A 24,014-nucleotide genomic window follows, 5' to 3' on the forward strand; every position below is an offset into this window, starting at 1 on the left:
ATTCATAAGCAGACTACTCTTAGGTGAGTCTTGGGTCTAGAAAATAAGTCACTAGGGGCATGATAGAGGCATGACTGTGAGATGAGAGTATCTTCTCCCTGGTCTCTGGTTCCCCCTGCCTCCCTCTCCCAACCCTTTTCTCTTCTTGGCTGCCATAAAGGAGGCTGCTTTGCTCCATCTCAGGCTCCCACACAAGGTGACAGGCCTGACTTGGGACCCAAAAGCAATGGAGCCTTCCTAACATGGACTGAAACCATGTTTTCTTCCCTTCATAATCCTTTACTTTTATTATTAGAACCTGAGGCTTCAACAGTTCACCTCTCTATCAAAAGCAAAAAAAAAAAAAAAAAAAACAAAGTAACCGGAAGACAGAAATTGGCAGAAAGGTGGTAAGTTGGTCATGAGGAAACAGAGAAGCCTTGTCAAGGAGTGTGAAAGTCTCTTAAAGTTACACAATGGGCTACAGTAAACCTTCCTCTTTAAAGCATTAAGTCTTACTCCTTCTCTTGAAAGTCTTTGCAGACCTGGATGCAGGACTTCCTACAGTGGGCATCTGCATCTTCTATCTTCTTTCCAGGCCAACCCCTTACTGTTCTGCAAATCAAATAATATGTGTTGGAAAATGGGAGCAGGGGGTGGGAATCTCTTCGAATCAGAACATGTGAGAGGATGGTTTAGAAGAAAGGAAGGCAATGGCATCCTCCTCCCCTGAGACAACTAGCATAGAAGTGCTTCCCTAGGCCCGATGTGCGTCATCTAGGTGAATAATATCAGTTACCAAATCAGATCCCATTTTACAGTTCATCTCCACTGATGCTTATCAAGTGTGTAGGCTTTCCTGTCTTCCTTAATTGGATATGGGCTCAGCCTGAGGCAACAGACAGGACATATTAGAAACAAATTCCTCGGAGTATAACAGAACCACTTTAAGTACGATGTCTATCAGATAGTTCCATGAACTACTGCTAAATGAGAATAAATCTTTTAAACAGTTCTGTTCAAAGGAGCTTGTGTGAAGGTCAGAAGATAGAATAGAAAGGGAAAAAATGTTGAAAAACCCTGAAAGATAATTAACCTGCCTGAATATCTTACTTAGGCTTACACTTGTCAAATCCCACTTTATTAATTATAGCATACTCAATCAGAGATAGCACAAAAATAGAAGGAATTTAACTACCATTTCACTGTGGAGTCATAGCTAAACTAATTTAGGGTGATGTTCAGAGTTGGTGAGATAGGAATATTAGTACCAGAATAATGAGGGCTAGCAGCCTGGCATGAGTCAACAGAAGCAATCCAAACACCTGTATTCATGTCATGAATTTTACCAGAACATGGGAGAAGATAGAAGGTCAAAAATTGACTGTTTCTCAGTTCCAGCTCAAATTGAAAAACCCAGTTCTCTAGCCAGTCTTGGTCATTGCTGACTTGTCTATAAGGTGCTGGTTTCTCAGCACTCTGCTCCCTAGAAGACATAAATAGCAACTGAAGAACACTGTTCATGTCTGTCTCCAACACACAGCTGATATGTGATCATCTTGGTAGAACTGAAGATACCCTAAAGAGGGAAACTTACGCCTCTCTGTGAATCAAAGCTCCGTTAAAGAGCCATAGATTATACTGAACCTTCTGCAAGGCTGGTGGACTGACTAGAACTCCCATGATGCTCAAATGATACAGTGTTGCCAATGATGCTCAAATGATACAGTGTTGCCAATGATGCTCAAATGATACAGTGTTGCAAGTTCAATGGCAGAGTACTGTGGGCCATCTCTAACTCACTTAAAAGTCATTCATTGTCCTTCTCTCTGTGTATGCAGTCTAACATCTTTGTTAGACTTTCTTCCATTAGGTAAATCCCTTGGAATGTACAAATTGACCCCTAGTTCTACCAACCCAAAGGCTATGAATATCGTCAGCTATTATCTAAGGCCTATCTGGTGGGTCCCAGCTTTTCTGAGACTTGCCTACCTGATGTTGCCATCAATGCGTTCAAAAAGATGTATGATTTTCTTTCTCTGCTACTATTAAAACTTCATGGAACTGTTACCACATTGGAAAATAGAGTGTCGCATAATCTGAATTGGTCCAGAACCATGGCCACTTATATTTGGCTCCAGAATAAACTACCAATCACCCCTGTGAGGTGAAAGTTGTGTTTTAGAATAGCTGTTCCTCTTTAGCTATGAGATTACACAAACAGTGGCCCCAGTGAATTGAAATTTCCTCAGAATCTCATGCCGAGGAAGAAAAAGGTTGACACGTTGGCCAGAAGAAGAACTCATCTTTCAGAGAGAGATTACATACAGTGCTGACAATTTCCCAGACTACCTTGCCGGGAGCACAAGTGTGAAGGCAATGATGGATCACTGACGGAGGAAACACTGCATTGCCTAGAACTACTTAGTTATGCAGACCTTTGTCCTCTGCCGAAGCTTAAATCTCATATCAGGATCTTGAAGATGAACTATGTGAGCAGGTGGGGTAACCTCTTAATTTCTTCCTTCATCCAATGTGATTATATTGAACAAATATCATTTCTCTGATTTTCTCTACTAGTTGTATTGAGAATGAGTGGCCCTGGCTCATGCCTTGAATACTTCAGGAACAATGTCTGAACTGTCAGCCCAGACTTAAAATTAAATTCCAGGAGAACAGAGCAGATTCCACAAGACTTGTAAGAAACTAGCTATCCATCATGAATTGCCTAAAGTGGCTGCAGACCTTATATACATTCCTTGAAATTCTTGCCACCACCCAATGAGACGGGCACCATAATCCATCATCACAGAGAGAAAACCGAATGTAAGGAATGGCCCCAGGTTACACACAGATGGAAGAACATGAGTTTTCAGCCGACACTCTTCTACATTCCACCAAGCCCCATAGAACCTAATCATTTTTAAACGTAAAAAAAAAAAAAAAAAAAAAGACATTCATATAAGCAAAAAGTAGCACCCAGAGGCTCTAGGTTTCTCTTTATGGGACACAACACCCCAGGCACCTGGAAAAGAAAAACAAGAAATAACCCTAAAGGCTTGGTGTGTGTTTCAATAACAAGAGTCTGCAGCAAAAGGAGCTAATGCTGCCAAAAAGAGTCCAATTTTCTCTGAAGCGTCAAGGTGAAGACAAAGCTCTCAGCAGCATTATGCATAATGAAAACCATTATCAAGCTCCCGCCCCCACCGCCTCTTGCTAATTCTTTTATCATGCAGATTGCTTTGATTCGATTTCAGGATTTTTTTTTTCTTCTGTTGTTGCCAAGGACTATAAACACGCGATATGAGAGAGCGGTGTTCCAGGTCTTCATTGTAGTTATTATGCTCATTTAGCTTAGGATCTAAGACTCCACTAGCTAAGAGCAGAGCTCAGCATCCTTTCCTGTAAGGTGTGCCCATCAGCAACCCCTTGCCACGTCAGCTCCACTCACCAGCTTTCCAAAGCTGCCCTGGAGGAAAAGCCATACCCGACTGAAAAACACCTGGGAAACTCATTAAATGCTCTTGCAGAGAGTGATGGTTCTCTGGGATTGAGCCACATTTATTAGGTGATAGACACACCCTTCTGGGCATCCAATTTACTGGTAAAGTACACTCTATTGCTCAAGTCTCCTCGCAGCCCATACCTCCTGCCTAACATTCCTCAAATAAGCATCTTTTCCTTTAAAAGGCAATGGCATAATTGGGAGACTTAATCCCTGTGCTGAGAAGAGGAGAATGCTGGGCACCTGGAAGACAGCAGGGCACACCAGATTTAGAACCTTTTAGCCCAAGCTCCCACATTTGCCCTAGGCTCTGAGCCGAACCAGTTAATCATTCCCAGATGAGCTCCCACGTCTCTGCTGAATTCCCACCTATAAACTGCAGCTTACAATATCTCAAAGAGAAGTTCTGAGTGGAAAATGAATGTATGTCTTCTAAGCATGTAATGTAATGCTTGCCAATTATGCAAACTGAGAATACACCTCTTTGTCTGTATGAAACCTTAGAATCACAGGAAATGTGATAAAGCATCCATTTCAAAAATGAGGAGTGTATGTATGACCTGGTAAATTGGGCAATATTATATAGACTTAAATAAAATGAAACAGATTTCTTAACTTAAAAGTTCCTATACTTTTTACTCAAGTAATACATATTAGGCACCTTCTGGAGACACCTGTTAAATTGTCGTTAAAAAAAAAAAAATAATAATAGCTTCAAGGAAGCCATTTATCAGATGAAGAGAGACACCCAAAGGTTAAGATGACATTGTGAATGACTCTCATAGAGAGTGTTCTAAGGTAGATGTAGACCAATTCTCAATTCAATCTGAAAGAATAGACATGAAAAACAAGCAGATCGGACCAACAAGAAACTTTACAGCAGATTCAGAGATAAACCAAATCTGCTTAATTGAGGATGCTCTATGCCACTTAGCCTGTGAGGCACGTGAGTAGAGCAAAGTGAGGTCCCAAAATCACTTCACACCAAGCACATGATGCTTTTGGTAAAAAAGAAGCTGAGGGGGGGGGGTAGGACATCTTCCCATCCCACCAAAGCTAATTAAAGCCAACTCAACCACTGACACAGATGCAAAGAAGCTCCCATATCTGCTGGTAGCCTGTGGCTCATTATAATATGTATTCCCCTGTAGAAACATGCCTCCTGTGTGGACATTTAAGATGTTAATAAAACACAACACAAGTGATGTTATTTGTAGAACTACAGGAAAGAAGTAGAACATGCATAAGAAAGCCTGGACTTCTGGTTTGATTTGCTGTTATGCCCATTAGAAATAGCTATATTGAGTTTAAATTTAGGACACTTATTAACACATAGCTGAAGCTAAAGTCAGAATTTTCTCCAGAAACTTAATATAATGAAGTAGGAGCTTGCTACTCAAGGTATGGCCCATATAACCAGAATTATGCCTTACCTGAGAGCTTGCGGGAATGTCCCAGGCCTTCAGAAATACAGACAGCATTTTTACTGGAGTCATAAGTAATTCAGACACACTTGGAAGTATGGGAAGCTTTTCTACAGAGCACATTGAAAGCCTGGTAAAAGCTAACTGCAAGTGGTACCAGAAACCTGAGGGAATCCCACCATAATTGCCACATTAGCAGGGAACTTGGGGAGCTCTTTTTAGAGTTCTTAACTCTGGAGCAGCAAACTATAAATTTCAGCAGCTGCCCTAGAAGGAAGATAAAGATATGAAAGAGAGGAAAACAAGCTACAATGTGTTAAGCAGCTACATGGTAGGGAGGAGAGCTTCAAGAAAGACTGAGAAAGCTCAACATGGCAGAGGAAGCCGACTTAGGCTCTGGCCTGCCTTTGCATGAAAGAGAAGAGCGAAGGAAAAGTTTTGCCTTTCTGAGTCCAGCCAAGTTTTGTCTTTCAGGCAAACTTGAAGAAGCTCATGGGAATTCTGAAGCAACTGCACAGAGAGCAGGGGGGTTTGGAGAAGAAAAAGTACACTATCTCATTAAAAGGATAATTATTCCTTCCATCTTTTTTACCATGATTTAAGGTTAATCTCTTCCCCAGTCCCAAAGGATTGACTCTTCGTGAAGCTTAATGAATATCTATACCAGAGGTAGATTCTATTTATATATTTATTTATTTATTCATTCATTCATTCATTTTGACAAGAAGGAAATGACTTTCCCTTACTGGGCCCCCAACAAAGGGAATAAAACAAAGAATTAAATCCATATCCTTCTAAGGATAATGTTTAAAATTCCCCCTCTCATTATCCTCATGTCAGAAAAGAAATGTAAAGAAAATGATTAAATACCATGCCTTCACCATGTGGAACATATAAAAATACAATTCAAGTGCCCAAAGGCAAGTCCAAAATCCTCAAGCTTGCCTTCCTTACCAGGGCATTGTAAGTGTTACAGCCCTGAAGGGAAAGGTATCCTGGCAGGTCGGAGCCAAAGAATATAACAAAATCACATCTCACACATGAGATTTATTTAGAGGTAGGAGAATGGCTGCCTCTGCTCTGTGAAAAGCAGCAGAGAAATGGGTAAAACATGGGGTTTATATAGGGTTATTCTGGGAGGGGGTGGGGCTTTCCAGGGTGTCCTGTGATTGGAGGGATTATGTGGCCTGATCTTGGGGCTAGTTCAGGGATTGGTGGGATTACCCCAACTTGGCCTGTACTAGACAAGGCCTGGCCCTCTCCTTCCTTGGGGCTGGGAACTCCCTTCACAACCTGTGAGAATAGCTTTTAGTTTGAGGAATCTGGAGAGGGAACAGTGGGGGAGCAGGACAAAGGAGGTTGGGGCTGTGGTAGACTGGTTCTTTCTGTGCTTCAAGGGATTAGGCCAAGCCTCAAGAGATTCATGCACCTGAGTTGGTGACAGTAGTCAACAGGCATCCCCCAGCAATGCCTATGGGTCAGTAAAGGGTACAGAAACAAACCACTCCAGAGACAGTTTCAGGGAAAAGCCTGTTTTATTGCATGTGAGCAACAACTTATACAGTGGAAGCCTGTCAACTGTAGCACATTACCTTGAATTGGATAGTGAGCCCTGGTACCACCCAGGTCTCTACGTGGAAGGAACACATTGAAGGAGACTTGAACACCGCAGACTTTCTAGAGACCAGCTACCAGCTACTCAATGCTACTTCCGAATTCAGTGTTCTGACGTCAGAAGCATGCCAAGTAAAATTTGATTCGTCAACTTGGTTGGATTAACAATGCTTAGAATACAAACGAGACATACCTTTAGATGCACCTTTAAGGGTGTTTCTAGAGAAGATTGACTCACAGAGGAGACTTGCTTTGAATGCACAGAACACCAGTCTGTGGGCTGGGCTCCTGGAGTGAACAGAGGGAGAGAGAAAGAAGTTGAGGGTCAGCTAAGCTCCAGCACCCACTGCTTTTGCTCCTTCTGCTGCCACAGCAGTCAACCACTACTGCCACCACACCTTCCTCGCCATGATGACTGTCTTTAAACTGTGAGTCAAAATAAGTATTTCCTCCTTTAAGTGACTTTGTATCAGACATTAGGTCATTGACACAGGAAAGTAACTAATATCATATATAAGAATTTAACGACTTCAAGTGTATAGCGAACCCCTGAGATGATCAGATTCTGCTTCGTAATGTACTACAATGGTAGGAATGGGACAACCATTCAGATGATGCTGGAGCCCAAAGAGCTTGGTACAAAGCAGAATGCAACATAAAATAAAACTGTGTCCTGAAAGAAAGAAAAGAAAACTTTACCTTGTCAAACTTGACATTGAATGAAACACAAAACAAAGCAACCAGCAAATAATAAAGTAAGATACATTTGAGTGGAAATAAGTCAATTTATTATCAATAATCACTATAGATCCAGATAGAATATCCCATCCATCTAAAATACATAGTGTGTTGAATCGAGTTGGGTTTTTTTTTATAAATATCCAAATATATTTCTGCTATTAAGAAATCACATGTGAAGACCAATATGACCACAACAGACTGTGGTCATTGTCCTGAAGAATGGATACAGAGGTGGTTTTTACACTTAGAGCAAGGTGGCCAAGGAAGTCCAACCTTCCCTCGGGATTACATACCAACAGAATGGCTTCCAGCTTCTTGCAAAAAAAAAAGATATTCCTGGACTGTGAAAATGGCAAGAAGCTTTTAAAAAAATCTGCATTGCAAAGAAGGCTTAGGGAGAATCTATAAATTTGCTAAAGTGAACGTGGTAGGAAAAGGAAGAAATCTCAGAACCGGAAGAAACCTCCAAAAAGTTTACTCAAGCTAGAAGCACACTAAAGTGCATCTTAAAAAAAAAAGTTATTGATAATTTATTAAGAACTCTCCCTCCAAGCCTTCCAAACACTAGATCACTTTCTCTGCTTGCAGATTATTTGCTAGGCCCAAGAAGATAGTAAGGGACAGCGGTGGAGCTCATTGCTCTGTGAGGCTTTAAACAGTCATGCCTGTCTTCCTTGCACAGTATTTCACCTGCGCCACTTTCTCTGGGTCCTTCTGCCCACAATCCTCCCCTAGGATCTGGCACTATTGCAGAATGGCTTGTAGCAGAGACTGAACTCAGCATCGCACACCTTGATGGTATACAGGGAGAGCTGCATCAAACCCTGGCTTTCTTGAGTTCAAACATCCAAGTTGTGGTTTTGATTCCTTCTGAGAAAAGAGCACATTCATCTGTTCCTTGATGTGGGTCCTGAAGGCCATTCTGATGGAAGGGAAGAAAGCAACATCTGGGACACACATCACTAAATTAAAAATATTCAAAATACCAAGGGTTTAACTTAATAGGCATATATAAGCTAACGTAAATACCAGTTGTGGAACTGGCCCTTGCAAGCACTTTTATAACTCGAAAAAGACAATTGTGCCCCTTCCTTCAGCTATTAGACTATTTAGAGAATGGACAGCAATAAATGGAAACTTCCCAGAAATCCTATTGGGGAGGAGAATTCCTCATTTATGTAATTTGTAGCATTATAACCATCTGACTGTATTGTTAGTTACTGATGTTCATCCCTGTCTACAATTGATCTAAAAATTTGGTATTACCATGTGCATTTACACACAAAGAAGTGTATTATAGACACAGAGTTCAGTGTAATTCCATGGCTTCACTTATCCAGTTGGCATTTGGAAAAGAAAAATGAGCTTTGATGTTCTGTGAAGTGATTTATCAGTCCTATTTCACAGCTTAATTGGGTAAAGAAAAACACCACTTGGATGAAATTACTATCTTGCTTTTGGTAATTTCTAAATAGGTAGTATGACTAAATTTTGAATATATACCACTTCTATTGCCTATTTTCTAATTATACCTCAAGAATACTTATACATTCATGTACAATTTTATCTCCTTCCCATACCCTGACATGTTACATTCTCAAAAATCTTAAAATATCACAGTCCTGTTGCCCTGTTGCTAGTTCTAAATAGCTTAAAGAGCTCAAGGAAATCTGTGGTCTTACAGCCAGCATAGCAAAGAACTTTGCCACAAATTGCATTGAATTTAGTCCAGATAACTGACCTATTTATTTCATAGACTAATAAATACAAAGGTGCACTTCTGCCTCTGTGGCAGAAACAAAGAAGCAAGCAAAGAAACATGGCAAAGGATTTTGTTTGTCTTAATACCCAACAAAGGATGTGGAATACAATCAGACATTGCTGCATAGAAGATGATGTATCTTTTTTCCTCTAGAGAAAAAGGCCATAATGCAAGATCACTTGGGTTGGCATTATTCCAAAGAGAGGGTTATGTGTCGCCAGCAACTTATTTCAAGGTTTTAACAATGACAGCATGTGAAACATGCCTGCTGAGTGCCTTCAGACACTTCAGACAGTTTCACACATGTGACTGAATCTCCAACAATACATCTTTGGAGAGATACTTCACTCCCCAACAGCCTAGTTCCTTCACCTTCAACAGAATGGCTACTTCAATTGTGTGTCTGGTGCTAACAGCCTCTTTGTCAAGCATCAGCTCTCTTCCTCTCAAAGATCTTCTGAGCAGCTGCCGTGGATTGCACTGCACTGTAGATTCTGGAAGATTTTGCCATTTGTTACTTCCTGGAAAGAAAGAAATAGAACAGGAGAGGAGGAAGCATCCACACATAAGCTATATATGCCTAGCTAGCATCTCTTAAGAGCCAGCTCGACAGATGGGAGAGATTCTTTTTATCTCCATAGCATTATTATAAAGTAAGTTCCTGAAATAAAGCACATTTGCTCTACCTCAGCATACCATTATTACCAGTTATGACTTGTTTAACCTTTCGTCTTCAGAAGCACACTAGCTCTATAAAGACAAAATAAATTTGTTTCCTTTGGACCCCTTTAATTCTAATTCTTAATGAAATTTTGCTCTCATTATATATATATATATAGATATATATATATATATATATATCTATATATATATATAAATTGAATTCTTAAAAAGTAAGCTATATGATATGCCAAATCTTCTGGATTTTGAGTGAAAAACTAAAACTGAAATGTAAAGGATATGACACAAACCCACAGTTTTATTTCCTCTATCAGCACTAAGAATTATATGTATACCCTTGGTGTTTATACATAAGCTCTGCATTATCCATCTCAGAAATGTGATCTGTGCTAGTTAGAAACTTATATAAAAATGTTTGTTTTCTTTTCTCTGTTAACAATGATTTTAGTTCAGAACCCGTTAGGTGAGTGGGAAAGGCAAGATATAGCCACTAGAAAAATAACTATAAAAACTAGAATAGTAGAGGCTGGAGAGGTGACTCAATGGTTAAGAACCCTCACTGCTCTTACAGAGGTCCTGAGTTCAGGTCCTACCCCCACATCATCAGGCAGATCACAAACACCTCTAACTCCAGATCCAGGGAATCTGACTCCTTCTTCTGGCCTCCCCAGGCCCTGTACACATGGGCCATGCACAAACTCATAGATACCTACACACACACACACACACACACACACACACACACACACACACACACCAATAACTATTTTTAAACTCTTAAAAAAAGAGATTAGAGTAGTATCAAAAAAGAATCAAGTGATAAAAGAGCCTTTGGGGAAAACCAAATTCAGCAGAAAGTTATCACTTTAAAGTACCATTATATATTTAGCAAAAAGTATTTCTAGGAGAAATTGAAATCTTATAGGCATAAGAAAAAAAATCTTGGAAACCAGTTCAAGTGTGGTACTTCTGTGTCTTTTCAATGACGGGGTGGATAAGAAATATGGGCATGGGTTATGGGGAGCTGTTTGAAGGCACTACTGATTCCTTCCATGAATGATAGCCATGAGTTGTTGGAGGCTGTTTGAAGGCACTACACAACCCTTCCAGGAAAGTGATCACCTGCTACCATTCACTGATTTTCTTAGACACTTCACACAGTTCAAACCTCCTTCCTTCTATATCATTTCAACAAGATGATTATCTATCATAGAGAGATCCTAAAGCTTGGCTTTTCTCTGGTTTCTACATGAAGCCCTTCAGCATCCCCTGACTCTGGATGTGCATCTAGTTCAGGTTGCTTCTTTCACCCGCTAGAAAAACATCCCTAAATACCTCCCCTTCCTGGATAAATACAGTTTCTTAAGATGAGCTTACTATTTTCAGTCCCCATGTGTTTGTGAACAGAAGAAAATGCTGGGTAGGTGTGGGAAGCCACATGTGTCGTTGCAGAGTGGCGCTGACTACTGCTGGCCACCACGCATAAGTTTGGACAAACAACCAATGTGTACATATGCAGTAAAGTTTTTTTGCAAAGACACTGCCTGGGCCGGGCATGATAATGAGGCTTTGAGAGTATAACCAATCAGATGTGAGGCATACAAATGAGGTATGATAATGAGGCTCTGTGAGGTACAGAGAGAGAGAGAGTAGCCAATCAGATGAGGAACATGCAAATGAGGCTTAGTGCATAACCAATCCAGGTGTGAGACACGCCTCTCCTAGGCCTCTATAAGCAGCATCAGTTCTGAGCTCGGGGTCTCTTCGCCTCTGTAATCAAGCTCTCCCAATAAACGTGTGCAGAAGGATCCTGTTGTAGTATCATTCTTTTTTTTTTTTTTTTACGTATTTTCCTCAATTACATTTCCAATGCTATACCAAAAGCCTCCCACACCCTCCTCCCCCCCACTCCCCTACCCACCCATTCCCATTTTTTGGCCCTGGCGTTCCCCTGTACTGGGGCATATAAAGTTTGCCTGTCCAGTGGGCCTCTCTTTCCAGTGATGGCCGACTAGGCCATCTTTTGATACATATGCAGCTAGAGTCAAGAGCTCTGAGGTACTGGTTAGTTAATAATATTGCACCTACAGGGTTGCAGATCTCTTTAGCTCCTTGGATACTTTCTCTAGCTCCTCCATTGGGGGCCCTGTGATCCATCCAATAGTTGCTGGTCGAGTCTGGCGCTCAAGAGGTAGGAATGGAGAGAGATGCATATTAACCCTATGCAAAACCTCACAATACTGGGATCTTATCAAGCAAAACTCTGAGACACTAAGGATCTTGCATAATATTTCATCATCAAGGTGCTATGACTTACTAGTGGTAGCAGGAGTTAACTATTCCAGATACCTTAATATTACACTGTGTCTGTCAATAGGTTCTTAGTGTAAATGATGAAATGTAAAGGCTGGATGTCTAAAGTAATGAGTCAGCACACGCCCAGCTACCTTGAATGTTGAAGAATCACATCTTGCTTGTGGAGCTATCAGTGTATACTGCGTTTAAGAAATCCTTTGTTTCAATTTTTTGAACACATTGGTTTTATATATAATCAAATGTAAGCCTCAAATCAATGGGAAAGGAGGAAATGAAATGTGATTAAGGAGAATACTGAGGCTATGTATGCCTGTGAGTTTACTTCTTAGGTTGCTTGGTGAACACACAAATCCTCTACATACACTGCTCTGTGTAAGAGTGTTACAAATAACTTCAACAGATCAATTTGGGGAAAGTTTAATAAAAACTTAAACAGTCTAAAAATGGTACTAAAGATATATAGCAAGTTTAAAAAAAACTTACAAAATTCAAAATTTACTAAAACTTTTTAAGAGCATTAATAATATATAACCCACTCTGGTGGTTATGCAATTTTGTGAAAATATCTCTTATACCCCAAGGGACTGGAATTTCTGCTGTACCTCATAGCCAAAGTTCATAATAAACCTTGAGGTTACTTAAGACTTAAGACTGCTATCCTACTGTGTACCCAGCTTGTTTTTTAATCTGCCCTTAAGAGAGCAACGTAGCAATCAACCTTACTTGCCTTGAATTTCCCATGCAATCAACTTTTACAACCTAAGCTAATGCCCAGCTATAATCTTAATTATGTACTCTACTGCAACCCTGACCAAAAATAATGCATGCCTATCATTTACTGAGAAGAACAACTGTAAAGGTTGAAAGAAACCTTATAACAAGAATATACACCATAAATGTTGAGCACAACATTTGGTTGTTGCTTAATAACAATGATGTTTGTAATACTGTTTGTTATGTGGGTCAGTTTGAAGTCAGTGACTTAATACCTTGTAAAACTCTGATGAAGATTTCTGAAAAATATCATTCACTCCTTCTTTATGTGATACTCTCTATGATATTCAAGAAACAGGAATGGATAGAGAAAATATAGTACATTTACACAGTGGAGTACTACTCATCTATTAAAACCAGTGACTTCATGAAACTCTTAGGTAAATGGATGGGACTAGAAAGTATTATTCTGAGTGAGGTAACTCAGTCACAAAAGAACACACATGGTATGCATTCATTGATAGGTGGATGTTAGCCTAAAAGCTCAGAATACCCAAGATACAATTCACAGACCATGAGAAGCTCAAGAAGAAAGAAGACCAAAGTGTAGATGCTTTAGTCCTTGTTAGAAGGGGAAATAAAGTACTCATGAGAGGAAATATAGAAACAGTGTGTGGAACAGAGACTGAAGGAAAGGCCATTCAGAAACTGCCCCACCTGGGGCTCCATCCTATATACAGACACCAAACCCAGACAGCAAGAATCATGCAGATACCAAGTAGTGCTTGCTGACAGGAGCCTGATATAGCTGTCTCCTGAGAGGCTCTTTCAGAGCCTGGCAGGTGCTTACAGTCAACCATTAGACTGAGCAAGGGGACTCTAAGGGAGGAGTTAGAGAACTGAAGGAGTTGAAGGGGTTTGCAACCCATAGGAAGAACAACAATATCAACCAACTAGAACCTCTAGAGCTCCCAGGAACTAAACCACCAACCAAAGAGTACACATGGAGGGTCCCATGGCTCCAGCCACATATGTGGCAGAGGATGGCCTTGCTGGACATCAATGGGAGGAGAAGCCCTTGCTCCAGTGTAGGGGAATGTCAGGGCAGGGAGGTGGGAGTGGGTGGAGGGGAGCACCCTCACAGAAGAAAGGGAAGGAAGGATGGGATAGGGGTTTTCCAGAGAGGAATCCAGGAAAGGGGATAACATTGGAAGTGTAAATAAATAAAATATCCAATAAAAAGAAAAACAGATCAGGCTTAATAAACCTAAATTTGGAATCAGAAAAAAAAAAAGAAGAAAGAAAATCTGATTCATCTCTGAATTCATGTTATAGCTACTTCCTACTATTTGTCTCAATGTGTAGACATTTGGCTTTTCTGAAATTAGTACAGAGGTATAGAGATGTCACAATGTCCAGTAAAAGACTGTTTAAATTATGCTTCTAGAAACATAAATGCTTTCTGAGGAGGCAATGATAGCACTGGAGATGATTAAAAAGAAAGGCACTGAAAACTCTTAAAAAAAAAGAAAGAAAGAAAGAAAGAAAGAAAGAAAGAAAGAAAGAAAGAAAGAGAGAGAGAGAGAAAGGAAGGAAGGGAGAGAGAGAGAGAGAGAGAGAGAGAGAGAGAGAGAGAGAGAGAGAGAGAGAAAGAAAGAAAGAAAGAAAGAAAGAAAGAAAGAAAGAAAGAAAGAAAGAAAGAAAGAAAGAAAGAAAGACAGGACAAAACCTTTTGTTAGGGAAAGACACAAACTACCATACAGATACACACAGTCACACAGAGACAGGCACACACAGTCACACAGAGACAGACACATATTGTCACACAGAGACAGACACACACAGTCACACAGAGACAGACACACACAGTCACACAGAGACAAGCACACACAGTCACACAGAGACAGACACACACAGTCACACAGAGACAAGCACACACAGTCACACAGAGACAGACACACACAGTCACACAGAGACAAGCACACACAGTCACACAGAGACAAACACACACAGTCACACAGAGACAAGCTCACACAGTCACACAGAGACAAGCACACACAGTCACACAGAGACAGATGCATACAGTCACACAGAGACAGTTACACTGTCACACAGAGACAGATACACAGTCACACAGAGACAGACACAGTTACACAGAGACAAGCACACACAGTCACACAGAGACAAGCACACACAGTCACACAGAGACAAGCACACACAGTCACACAGAGACAAGCACACACAGTCACACAGAGACAGACACAGTCACACAGAGACAAGCACACATAGTCACACAGAGACAGTCACACTGTCACACAGAGACAGACACACACAGACACAGAGACAGCCAGGCAGTCTCACAGAGACAGACACACACAGTCACACATAGACAAGCATACACAGTCATACAGAGATAGACACACAGTCATACAAAGGCAAACAGTCACACAAAGACTAACACACAATCACACAGAGACAGACACACACAGTCATACAGAGACATTCAGGGACAGACACAGATATAGACTTACAAGACAACATTAAGGCAGGCATAGATTCAGACTCATATATCAGGTAGGTAGAGGACAGACACCTGAAGACATAAGAGGAGCCTGAAGTAAATAATTTAGAGCTGGCTCACTTTTGGTTGAATTTGATTTCTTCTTAATCATCAATGTAGTATCAGTGACTCAGAGTTATTGCTAATGCATTTAAATTCATTGAATTTGGTGCCCCAAGTGAGGAATGTGTGAGGCTGGATGAGAAATCATTAATCTGTTTAGTACATGCATACTCATTTCTACTCACTCCAAACAGTTGCTGGCAGAATATGGGCCAGTTTTATTCTACCTGCTAGTAAAAGCAGGAGATTGTCCACATCTCTCATACTACTACAGGTGGTACATCCAGATTCCTAGTGTGTGCCTCCAAAGTCTTGGAGACACCCTTCCTCTCAGCCCCTACTTATGAGACATATGTTCTGACCATATGCCTAGCAAAGAATATTAGGGTACTGATTACCCCATCTATGACCATTCAAAAGTCAGATTCTAGGCTAGAAACCAGATGCTACCAATCGCTACCTAATTCCAAGAAATCAAAACAAGAGCATCATGCAGAGGAAAATACACTACACTAAGATATTCAACCCGGAATCTAGAGGGAGAGGCAGGCTATACACTTGTGAGCTCTAAGATCTTAGTAAACAGAAGTTAAGTACACCTTATGCGGGGCCATTTGTGTGGGGGAAAGAGGGAGTGAGAGGAAACCCATGTCCCACAAGAGTTCCGGTGTTCTGGACAGGCAGAGAGAGGAGGACTGCCGCATGCTTTCCACGAAGCCCCCGGGGTGGGTGTCTGGCTGTGTGAAGCCTCTGGACCCCAGCTCAGCCGGTGGTGGACAAAGGTCAGTCCCAGGCACCAGGCTCCCAGCCTCCGGCATACCACACTGGATATGGTGGAAGAGCTGAGAACAGAATGGGGGCCCCTGGGGCGACACTGGGCCCCGGGGCTGAAGGGAGAAGAGGGTAGAGGGAGAGGGACACTGGATGGTTCCCACGAGGGCCATGACTGGAACACAGGATGGCCTTCTGGCAGGAGATAAGGCACGGCACGTTAGGAGAAAGTCCATCCCACCATTCAAGCACTGCAGGCCTTGATGATCAGAGACAGTCTATGGTTTTAGAGCTTTATTGTAGAAATGCAGGGAGAAAGGAGAGAAGGTAGAAAGAGAGAGGGAGCCCTGTGATCCATCCAATAGCTGACTGTGAGCATCCACTTCTGTGTTTGCTAGGCCCCGGTATAGTCTCACAAGAGACAGCTATATCAGGGTCCTTTCAGCAAAATCCTGCTAGTGTATGCAATGGTGTCTGCGTTTGGCGGCTGATTATAGGAGCTAGAGAAAGTACCCAAGGAGCTAAAGGGATCTGCAACCCTATAGGTGGAACAACAATATAAACTAACCAGTAACCCTGGAACTCATGTCTCTAGCTGCATATGTATCAGAAGATGGCCTAGCCGGCCATCAATGGAAAGAGAGACCCATTGGTCATGCAAACTTTATATGCCTCAGTACAGGGGAATGCCAGGGCCTAGAAGTGGGAGTGGGTAGGTAGGGGAGTGGAGGGAGGGTGTGGGGGACTTTTGGGATAGCATTGGAAATGTAAATGAGGAAAATACCTAGTTTTAAAAAAAAAGAAGAAAGAGAGAGGGACCAGCCATGGCCAGTGGAGAAAGGGGGAAGGGAGAGAGAGAAGGAGGGCTAGAGAGTAAGAAAGGTGAGAGCTTAAAGAGAGCTAGGAGGGCCAAGCAAGCAGCCAGCCTTTCTTTTTTTTTTTTTTTTTTTTTTCCATTTTTTATTAGGTATTTAGATCATTTACATTTCCAATGCTATACCAAAAGTCCCCCATACCCACCCATCCCCACTCCCCTACCCACCCACTCCCTCTCTTTGGCCCTGGCGTTCCCCTGTACTGGGGCATATAAAGTTTGCGTGTCCAATGGGCCTCTCTTTCCAGTGATGGCCGACTAGGCCATCTTTTGATACATATGCAGCTAGAGTCAAGAGCTCCGGGGTACTGGTTAGTTCATAATGTTGTTCCATCTATAGGGTTGCAGATCCCTTTAGCTCCTTGGCTACTTTCTCTAGCTCCTCCATTGGGAGCCCTGTGATCCATCCATTAGCTGACTGTGAGCATCCACTTCTGTGTTTGCTAGGCCCCGGCATAGTCTCACAAGAGACAGCTACATCTGGGTCCTTTCAATAAAATCTTGCTAGTGTATGCAATGGTGTCAGCGTTTGGATGCTGATTATGGGGTGGATCCCTGGATATGGCAGTCTCTACACCAGTCAGAATGGCTAAGACAAAAAATTCAGGAGACAGCAGATGCTGGCGTGGATGTGGAGAAAGAGGAACGCTCCTCCATTGTTGGTGGGATTGCAGGCTTGTACAACCACTCTGGAAATCAGTCTGGCGGTTCCTCAGAAAATTGGACATAGTACTACCGGAGGATCCAGCAATACCTCTCCTGGGCATATATCCAGAAGATGCCCCAACTGGTAAAAAGGACACATGCTCCACTATGTTCATAGCAGCCTTATTTATAATAGCCAGAAGCTGGAAAGAACCCAGATGCCCCTCAACAGAGGAATGGATACAGAAAATGTGGTACATCTACACAATGGAGTACTACTCAGCTATTAAAAAGAATGAATTTATGAAATTCCTAGCCAAATGGATGGACCTGGAGGGCATCATCCTGAGTGAGGTAACACATTCACAAAGGAACTCACACAATATGTACTCACTGATAAGTGGATATTAGCCCCAAACCTAGGATACCCAAGATATAAGATACAATTTCCTAAACACATGAAACTCAAGAAGAATGAAGACTGAAGTGTGGACACTATGCCCCTCCTTAGAATTGGGAACAAAACACCCATGGAAGGAGTTACAGAGACAAAGTTTGGAGCTGAGATGAAAGGATGGACCATGCAGCCAGCCCTTCTTATAGTGGGCTGGGCTATCAGGTAACTGTGGGAAGGAGCATACCTGGCTATAGTCTTGTAACTGTGGGGGTGGAGTCTAGCCAGACTGTCAGAATCGTAGGACATTGTCTGCGTGACTGATAGTCACAGAATTATGGAGCTCTGGGCTCTGTGGTTTCAGGCACGTGATTCTGGGAACGTGGCTCGCTTTTCTGTCCTGTGTAGATTTCTCTATTGGGTCACCGGAGCAAACCCCATTCAACCAAAATAGGCTGCCTATCACAATCCCACAACCTATAACCTCATTACTGATCAGACTGTAGGCCAGCCAGTTTATCACTTAGAATAAGGGCCAAGGAAAGCTAAGGATAGCTGTTGCCTAGGGTTAAAACAAGCAAACATGGTCTTCAAATACTATCCCTGCAAAGGAGCCTGGATTTAGATCCCTCTGGAGACAAATGTGTGCTTCACGGCATTATTAAAAACAACAGAGTAATCAGCCAGGAATTAGTGGACCTGGCTGCAGTCAGAGAGATAGTGAGACACAATTCTGAAAGCACCTTGGCATTATCCAGGGCTGCAGTTTAGAGATATCAGTGGCTTCTCATTGCAAGGGAAAGAGACCAGAATAATTTAACCAGTCTCACATTGTAAATAAGCAAGCAGGTGACAACCCCCTTAGGAGATTAGGCGACCACTCACAGGGCTTCTGCAATATATCATCTAAGATGCTGACTTTACAACAACAAAGAGTCATATTTTTTAGAGAACTTTTGACCCTCATTGTGGGGAACATGGCGATCACGAAAGCTGCCCTGAACAGCAGCTCCACAACAGATTTAACCAACAAGTTTCAAAGTAGACATTATAAATGCATACAAAGGACCAAAGATAACCAAAATAAGGAAATAAAAGGGGAAGACAATGTCTTATCACCTAGACAACATCAATATAGAGGCAGACCATATAAAGAAGCAAAAGGAAATTCTGAAATTCAAAGTTCCAATGACTAAAATTGAAAAATCTAATAACTAATTTGTTACATGCATGAGAGGCACACAGCTCATGTTTGAACTTGCAGAAGAAAAAGTCAACAAACTTGGAAGACTTTAGTAAATACAGATTGCACAATTTCAAAAACAGAAATATAAACATACAAAATAAACAGCTGTTGGGAAATGTGGGCATATCAACATATACAAAGTAGACTATCAGAAGGAATAAGGAAGAAAATATTTAAAAGGTCATAACTTAGCACTTATTTAGGGATTCTAATAAAATACTATTTTTTTATTAGGAGTGTTAGCGATTTGTCTCAATATGTAAAGGTACTTACCACTAATCCTGACAACCTGAGTTCCATCCCATGGACCCATACAGTGTAAGGAGAAGACCCATTTACCAGTCGCTGTCCCTTGACATCCACACAAACAAGGCCGTGTACACATAGAGAGGGAAGAAATATGTGAATATAATTAAAGCTAATAGTGAAACAATGGGAGAAGCTAGTGAGAAAGTAAACAATGACCAACAGAAATTTTAAATCCAGTAAAAAAAGATTTTAAAAGCAGGACAAAATTTTTAAAAATCACAGTAAATGCAAACTAAGATAACGTGCTGTTAGCATAAAGACTTTTTAGGGGATCATAAAAAAATTTGAAAAATGGAAAAAGACAACCCCAGAGATGAATTTCAAATACATAGGAGAAAAAAATTCATCAGTAAGTATAATTAAATAAATATAAAAGACAGTGTAAATGTGTATTTCCCCCTCTTCTCTAAGTAATTTTAAAACCGATTGTATTAAACAATATGCTTATAACCGTATGTCCAGGACTGTCAAATACACACATGGAATGCATTTTCTTATAATGACTACAACAGAAGGTTGGAACACCACTATATTTGATTGAGAAAATGATGCCCAGTGATTGTGAAATCCTGGGAACAAATGAGAAGAACCAGAACTGCTAAATAACATGACTAGTGTATCAAACACAAGCTTTTCTATTTCCTCTCAAACACCAAAACCCATAAACTTACATGAAGTAATAATTATTATAATTTTTAAGTTCTTTAGGAAGGGAAAATAGAGGAGGTTCTCGGGAGATTCGAGGACAGATTACCCTTTTAGGTTTTAACAGGGTACACTTTTAAGGTTTCCTGGGGAAGGTGAGGACTCGTACTCCAAGGAAGCAGGCTTAGTTCATGTGTGACCTATGTCCCATGACTGGGCTTAGATGACAGGGTTGGCTCTTCTTCTGGGCAAATGGGGCTTGGTTAATGTGTGTCCTGTAAGATAGAATTGTGACTTTAGTGAGGCTGTCACCAAACCCTAGCAGCTGAGTGGCTGGGCATGGTCCTGCCATGCTTGGGGCCTGGTTACCTAAAAGACCTTAGTTCTAACAATAACAGTGTAAGTTGGGGTTATAACATATAAATGAAATGTATAGAAGAAGAATGCACAAAAGAGAAATGAGACAAATATATAAACTTAACATTTCTATATCTTGTTTGAATAAAGTAAATCTGAAGCAGATTCTATTCAATTTGCATTCAGGTACAGGCACACACACATAAAAATAAGAAAATCTCTACCAAAATATAATTTAAAAATAAGAGAATCAGAGTGTTGTATTAGGAAATACTTGCTTTGAACATAAGAAAGCAGTAAGTGAGGAATGGAGAGCTAGGACAAGTGACCTGAAAAACAGAAGGAGCAGAACTGCAAACACAACCACACTGTCACTGAAGTCTGTAATGTTTGTGAATTAAACAATCAAGGCAACAAACTGCAAAACCAAATCCTGACTGTGTGTTATACCAAAGAGACAAGGTTACAAATATACTAAAATGGTAGGAAAATCCAAACAAAGCAGAAGAGGCTACACTAACATCAGACACAAACTTACAAACAAAACCACTACGAGAGAGAGAGAGAGAGAGAGAGAGAGAGAGAGAGAGAGAGAGAGAGAGAGAGAGAGACAGACACAGAGACACAGAGACACAGAGACAGAGACAGGGACAGAGAATTTGTAGTGTAAGTGATGTCTTGAAAAGACATAATAATCATAAACAGATATGCATCTGATAACTGAAAACTAATCATGTGAAATATTTTTTTTCAGGATGAAGGCTAAAAGAAATAATCCTCATTGAAGACTTCAAAGGCATTCCTTAAATAATGGCTACAAAACTTGTAGAAGAAGACAGAGGGTGACGGGAACTTTCAAAGATGCTATGAACACACCAGAACTCACAATCTCCCAACACTCTACCATCAATTACAGACCGTGCATTCTTTTCAAGTGCTCTTGAGACATCATCTAGGACAGATCACATGCTAAGCCACAAGCCTCAGTAATATCCTCCAGCCACAATGAAATGAAATTGAAATCAACAACAGAAAAGAAATAGGAAATTCATGAATACATAATAATTAGGACATTAGGTAAATCATGAAGATTAAAAAAAATACTTTGAGATGATTGAAAATGAAAGCCCAGAATACCCAAACATGTGGGTTACATCTAAAACAGCCCGGAGGGAAATCTAAAGCACCAATTAAACAAAAACAAAAATCTCGCACCAGCAGTTCAACCTGGTACCCGAAAACACTGAGGGTAAAAGAAAAACTGAGCAAGAACGGGCAGAGGAGAGCAACAGAGACTACACTGGAGTAAAATAAAGAAGAACAGAAAAACAGTAGATTGCTGGAACTAAGAAACCAAGAGAAAAATAGAGAAGACTGACGTAATTTAAAACAGGAAATAAAACAAGCAGAAATGCTGCTGAATTCAGAAAAGTAAACATTACAGAGAGGCCATAAATAAGATATTAAAATAATTTAGAAAAATGAACAAATACTTAAAAAATAAAATATTCCAAGCTAACACTAGAAGTGGACAATCCCCATAGAGTCACAACTAATGAGTCTAAATTGACCGAAGGGGGGGGGGGTTCAAGGAAAATTTATTCATGAATTCTGTCAGATATTTTAATGCATTGATACGAAGAAGTCATAGAAAATAAAAGAGAAAGGGGCAATTCTGAGTCCAGTCTGCAGAGCTCTGAGAACAAAACCCAGTGACGGCATCAGCGCATGCATGTGGGATGGGCACTTGTGACAATCATGTTTGTTTTGATGTTGAAATATTTATTTTCGGTACCTACTGTTGTTAAGTTTTAGCATCTCTGCCCAATATAGTTTAAAAGACTTATACACATACAAAAGAATCGTTAACACACAGGAATATTTGTGAATGTAATTCAAGAAACAATGAAGTATAATCAAACACAAATTCATATATATAACCACGTGCATGATCATGTTTGTTGGATTTATCTATAATATCATAATTAGCAATAGACAGAGGATTTTACAAGCCCACTTTTCCCACTTCTATTTGACACTATAGGGGAGGCTCCAGCCAGTGCAGGGAAGTAATAAAATGTTAATAAAAGCATCCTGAAGTGGAAGTTTCTGGTTGTGTCATGTAATACAGACTCATATGGTATTTTGCTGAGTCAGACTCATGATGGTTTGCTGAGATAAGACCGATGGGAGGGCACATGATGTTTGGAAAGAATATAAATAAGACTCAACCAATAGTGATGGGGAACTGTGCAACCCTTTTTTGTTCTTGAGTCTTTGCTTCACTGAGAGGCACAGCAGAGAACTTCGCCTGGCTTTCCAGCTGGTTCCGGTCACTTCTGATCACTTATGCCTATTCAGTGGAAGCCTGGCTGTTTCTGCTGGATCATGCCACTGATTCATGTTTGGTATCCTGACACTATTGAGCCAGCCTGCTGGTATCCTAACAACAGAGATAGGAATTGCCCCTCAAAGAAGTACTTCTAGGGCTGGAGAGATGGCTGAGTGGTTAAGAGCACCAACTGCTCTTCCTGAGGTCCTGAGTTCAAAGCCCAGCAACCACATGGTGGCTCACAACCATCCCTAATCTATTCAATCTATAGCTGGGCGTGGTGGCGCAAGCCGTTAATCCCATCACTGGGGAGACAGAGGCAGGCGAATTTCTGAGTTCAAGGCCAACGTGGTCTACAAAGTGAGTTCCAGAACAGCCAGGGCTATACAGAGAAACCCTGTCTCGAGGGGAAAAAAAAGTACTTCTAAACAGGTTTACATAGCCTTATCCTATTAATCATCTTTTCTCCCCCTATTTTGGACAGAGGGCTAGAAGGTGGGTTGAATGTTGGTAGCCTTTCCAGTAATGTTCCTGATATTTGTAAGGAGGTTCAAAACACAGGGTTTGGCTTTTTGACCACTTGTCTTGGCATCTTCCTGGTGAGTTAATCTGCTTCCTCATGAGTTTATCTACCCTGTTGCTGCCACAGCTCCCTTAATGCCATACATGTCAAAGCCCAATTTCTTCTGTGTTCTGATGTGGGCTGAAGATCAATGGCTCTCCAATAATGCTTCATATATTCAGAGCTGAAGCATCCATCCTAGAGGATCTTTCAGAATCCCTCACACCTTCAATGTTAAAGCATCCAACCTAGAGGACTGAGCAGTCTTAGGATCTTGGATTCTCCAGAGAGAAGACAGCCATCATTCCATTAGGCAGACTGTGTCATGCAAGGCAATGGGATAAGTCCTCTTCTAACATAGTCATTCTATCAGCTTTGTTTTTCTAACAAGCCCTAGCTAATAATGACAAGGCTTAAAGACAGAAGTTCAAAATACAGAACTCCATTGTGTTTTATTCTTTTGCTATATATAATTTAAAAAAGGAAATAAGACATTAACTTCAGGACTAAGGAGATGGCT

At 40.9% G+C, this 24,014-nt stretch overlaps 2 long non-coding RNA genes across 2 annotated transcripts in view; both read right to left on the minus strand.

Annotated features, from left to right (window-relative positions):
- Window positions 1-7,592, minus strand: part of Gm35234 (predicted gene, 35234) — a 39,291-nt gene extending 31,699 nt beyond the window's left edge. The window contains exons 1-2 of the long non-coding RNA NR_165277.1: window positions 7,557-7,592; window positions 6,716-6,810 (exon numbers count right to left, since the gene is read on the minus strand). This is a non-coding gene — a long non-coding RNA (predicted gene, 35234). The remainder of the gene's footprint in view (window positions 1-6,715; window positions 6,811-7,556) is intronic.
- A 383-nt stretch (window positions 7,593-7,975) lies between these two features.
- Window positions 7,976-19,715, minus strand: Gm41742. The gene is made up of 3 exons (XR_877464.1): window positions 19,563-19,715; window positions 9,398-9,546; window positions 7,976-8,185 (listed from the first exon to the last, which is right to left on the minus strand). It is a non-coding gene; the product is annotated as a predicted gene, 41742 (long non-coding RNA).
- Between the last annotated feature and the right edge of the window lie 4,299 nt (window positions 19,716-24,014).

The sequence above is a fragment of the Mus musculus genome, chromosome 18 (genome assembly GCF_000001635.26).
Source record: "Mus musculus strain C57BL/6J chromosome 18, GRCm38.p6 C57BL/6J".
NCBI lineage: Eukaryota > Metazoa > Chordata > Mammalia > Rodentia > Muridae > Mus > Mus musculus.